Below are 4,905 nucleotides of genomic sequence, written 5' to 3' on the forward strand. Positions count from 1 at the left end.
TTTAAAAGCAGAAGGGCGGGCTAAAAAACGATGCAAAAAAAGTGCCAGGTCAGTGAACTTGAGACCTCCACAATCCACGTCGTCTCTCAAGACTGTTTCGGTTTCTTCTCGATCGTGTCTTTTGCGAGGAAGGGGGAAGGAGGGAGGGCTGGTGGCTATGGCATCTCGTTTACAATAGCTCTGGATTAGACGTCGTCCAGAAAGTATATCCGTTTCATCAGAATCATTTCACTATCTACGGGAGCTTAGCGCCTGCGAAACTCAGGGTAGGCCACCGGCCACCACGCAGTGCACGTATGCACTGCAGGCAAGATTGTGCCTACCCACCAGGCGCCATGAGCGCTTGCACAGGCCGATCTTGGGAATTTCGTAACGACGATTGATCGATTTTACTTTTCTCGGATTACCCCTTTTACCCTAGACCCAGAATCAACTCCAGACTAACCCATTATTACCCGCTGATCATCCCGCATTAACACAGAGACCGTGACTCTGTAGTGAATTTCCCAATTCGTTTCCGCCTCGGTCGGGCATCGGAAAAATAAGATGAAAACTAAATGTCTCGCTACGAGAGAATAATACCTTTTTCGCTCCTATACGCGAGGACGCTTTGCGTTTGGAACCCCTCAACGCTATGGCAGCATGCAAAATTCCCATTCGCGAGACGCACTGCTCCATTCTCTGAACCGAAAAGTGACGTCGCGTTCACGATTCCATCGAGAGTCATCACTTCCGATGCACCCATTCGACTGTCTCATCTCAAACCTTGGACCTTGGACGACAACGCCGGAACGCCTGCGCTAAACGATGACGCTTACAAGATGAGAGTGAATCAGAGTCGGACGTCACACGTCACGGTGGTCGCGCCCCGTTGTGGGACGCGCGCGCCCGGCCGGCCAGGAGGCTGGCCTTCGCGGCGGTGAACCCGGGTGCGCTGGACCAACAGGGGAAGTGCGCCGGATGGCGTGGCAGCCGGAGGCAGCCGGGCGCCTCATCGGAAAGAACCCGGGGAAAGGTTTCTTGCGCGCCCCCCGATTGGCTCTCCCCAGTCGGCGGCGCAGCAGCCGCATTGTCCTCGCCTCACAGTAAGTCCCCGCAGAACTTATTTCAAACAAGCGATAACGTCAGGGGTAGGCTCTCCAGCGATGCAAATGTACTTCCGACCACCAGAAAAGGGGCGAATTTTCACCGAGAAAACTGCTCTCTTGTTTTAAAAGAAATTGGTTGTGAATATCAAAGAAATTTTGTACCCTTAAGTAAAGCGCCGTCTTTACTTTACAAAGGAATTTTACCGTTTCATCATTTTCACTGTGTTTTCTGTTGAGTTATAAACAAATTTGACTGTAAATAGGCATTTGATTGGCGTATGCAGAGGATCGGGTGGGAAGGTCATTTCAAGAACATCACAAGCCTTTAAATTATTGTTTCAGGCGATTTCCGAATGACAATCGAAGGCGTGTGATGTTCTCTAGCATTCTTTGATTTACTCCAATAAAATGCCTCATATCAGAAATCCCAGAAATCCTAAACATTCCTTTGTTCTCTGGCCGTCCGATTGACGCTGCCTCGTAGCCCAGCGCCGACCTTCCACGGAGGCACAAACACACACGGACCTGGGACTTCCCTTGGCCTTCCCGCCGATGGCCGCGGCGGGGACCGGGTGGACCCTGGACCTGGAGCGGCCCGGCGGGCCTGACTTCGGCCGCCGTGTCTCCTCAACGCACTGCTGGAGCCTCGACTAGAGCCTCGACTGGAGCCTCGGCTGGAGCATGCGCTGGAGCATGCGCTGGAGTGAGTGCGGCACGCAGACTGGAGCCCGTGGCTGCAGCCTGTGGCTGGAGGCGCTCTTGGGCACGCGAGTCGGACTTTGCCCGTGGGGCGTGGGAACCACGCAGTCCTACCAACCTCGCTCCAACAACTCTGGAAAAAATATATTGAAGAATACATAGTTGGCGCTGGCGCCGCGCCTAAGTACTATAATCTCATCTTGTATAATTCCCCATGACTCTGTGTGGTGGAGCACTAAAGCACTTTCGCTATGGTAGAGATCATCATGGCCTAATGTCTCACGCAAATGTCTTCATTTCCCCAAGGATTTTCTCAGGAGTCAGCAGAGCTCGGCAGGGCCCGGACGTCACCAATGTTATCGGGGTAAGGTCAGGAGCGGTGGGGAGGGGAGGGGGGGCGAAAGAAGCTACCACCGAGCCGCGTCCTGTTGCCGGCCGCCACCCCGCCCCGCGGGCGCAGAGCGGGAGTGGCGGGACAGTCACTGAGCGACTGCTTCAATTTGCACTACAATTTGGCCTCCGGGAGGCACTCGCCGCCGCATCCTTTTACAACTCGGTCGTGGAGGTCGCGGCACTGCAGGCGGGCGCCGCCGGGGCCCGGGGCTCGGGGCCGGCAGAGGGTCTCTAGGGCTCACCGACCTTGCGATACCTTAATGGCGGACTTGGCTTGTACTTACACTCGCACGGCCGGCACCGCCGCGGCGGACGGCAACCTTCTTCGCCAGTCGCCAGTCTCCCAGCAACAGCAGCGCGTTTGTTTCATTAAAATCGCGTGCGGCTCGGCTCGGCGCTGCGCTGCATGGCGGCGGCAGGGACACGGCGCGTGATAACATTAGAGGCACTCGCTCGGCTCGCCTTTGGGCTTGCCTCATCCCCTCCGGAGCGCACCGCGCCGAGGCTGGGAGGCTGGGGCCGGCTTAGGATGGGTTAGTCGAGCCGCACCGCGCCATGTCGTGCAAGACGAGTAGTGCGGGGAAGGACAACACGGGGACAGAGCAGCAGGCCAAGCGTTCTGTCTACTAACGCTCGGATACGATGTGCTGTAAATTTGGGTGGGCCTCGTGCCGATGGTCAGCGAGATGAGCTTCCGATCCATAGGGGAACTCGCGTGAGCCTACGAGCGGGTGTATCAGGTGTCGGGGGACCGGTCGGAGCCCTCCGGTGTGAACACGGCAGAACCCGCGCGGGAGTGTTCGGCCTCACGGCGCGCGCGGCCACTGGCTGTACGGTATCCGCTGGTCCAAGGCGAAAGGAAGGGCATAATAAAATTTATGATTTATTCACAGGCAGGAGGGGGAAAGGGGGAGGAGGGGGGGGGGGGCAGCCTCGGCGCGTCGCGAGGAGGAGGGCCTCTCTTCTCTGCACCTCCATCCCGGCGCTGCGCGATGAGTTGTTGTTTATAGAGAGTGATTATTAGCCTTGCCCATCGGAGAGCTGCTAATGGCTACACTGTGGGAAGATTTTTGTTTTGGCATCCACGATATGGATTCGAAAATAATGAGGAAACGTGTATTGAAATAATATGGTTATCCCGTGGGACTGAAAACTAAATGTTTATGTACTCTCTTTTTTTTTTCAAATAAACTTTTTAAATGTATGCACACACGTCAACTGAAATTCTGACAAAATTGCGTACCAAAAATTCTACATAACAATGTAATACATTGTGTCTGCATTACTGTTAGAAATTTTATGTAATCTGTGCAATTGCTTGGCTTGGAATACCTGAAATACGGGCATACATTCAGTGTGTGAGCATGTGTGTGATGTGTGTTTGTAGCGACGATGCACCGCGGCGGAGAGCGTCGGCAGCGTGGACAAGAACAATAGGCGCAAACAGCCCGGGCCGCGGGCCGCGGCGCCCGCTTGCATGTGTAAGTTTGCGTTGAGTCGTTGTTAGTGGTCGCTGCCGGGAGCGGTGCCGCCGCCTGCGCCGCCGCTACAAAACTGCTGTTGCCTCGCGTCTCTTCCGTCGGAAACACGGCGACGTCTCGCAACCACTTGTTGAGCTCTCTGGTGAGCGCGGCGCGAGCCCCCCGCGCACGCGACCGTCCTCTCGACGGCATCCTGGCGTGCGCGCGCTTGTTGTACATTGCCATGCAGCTTGCTCCCGTTTCGCCACTAAAACGTTTTGTGTTGTCATTCATCAACAACAAACTGGCCAGCTACATGTCGATGTTCCTGTCCTCCGTTAAGCGAACGGAAAAGAAAAGCCCCCGCGCCTCCCCACCCTCATCCTTCCCCCTTAAAAAAACTCCAGGTGGGTTTACAAAGTTGTAGCAGGTAGTAGTCGCCACCTCCCCCTCCTCCTCCTCCGGAGGCTGCAGGCGGAGGCTCCTTCATCCGGACTGAAGTGTTGCGTCACCGCGGCCGTGGACGGCAGGTGGACGGCGGGTGGACGGCGGGTGGAGTGGACGCTGCTGCATGTCGAGTGGACGACGGCGCGGTGTGCACGGCGTCGTGCAGTGGCCGGAGGCGTTGGCGGCGGCGGACCCGCGGCGGCGGCGTCTCGTGTTGACAAACTCGCCTCTTACGCGCCCATGTTTGCTGAACACGCGGCGGCCCGCTGCCGCCGCTGCCCTTGGCGCCGGGCGGCGAGGTTCGCGGCTCTAAATCGTGCCTCGTTAGTTCCCGGGGGACGCTCTGTTGTTTCTGTGTGTGACCCGCGGCTCGCGGCGCGACTCACAGATGAGCTCCGCGCGCCCTGGCAGTCGGAGCATGAGCTGCGTGACGACCTTGTCGCCACGGTCCACGCGGCCGCCGCCGCCGCGCCAGGAAGATGGGGCGCCCACCACCGAGTGGACACTGAGGCTGACGTCACCCGCTCGCCGGAACTGTCGAAAGAATGAGTGTCTCGAGAGCGGAGGCGGAGATTCCGGACGGCGTTGGACGAGGGGTTGATCGGTTTTGAAGTAGCGCGCCGGCGGGCTTCCCATTTAGAAGTGGTCATCTTCACACGGAGAGGAATGGCGCACGGACATGAGTGGTAACGTCACACAAACGGTTGCCGGAGGTTTGATGGGCGGGCGATGCGTCCGCGGCAGCAGTGGCATGGCGCCGCGCCGGCTCGAGTGACCCCCTTACAGCGACCTGCTTACTTCCACACTCGCTACCCCCG

Source organism: Frankliniella occidentalis, unplaced genomic scaffold (assembly GCF_000697945.3).
Source record: "Frankliniella occidentalis isolate FOCC.00 unplaced genomic scaffold, Focc_3.1 Scaffold194, whole genome shotgun sequence".
Classification (NCBI taxonomy): domain Eukaryota; kingdom Metazoa; phylum Arthropoda; class Insecta; order Thysanoptera; family Thripidae; genus Frankliniella; species Frankliniella occidentalis.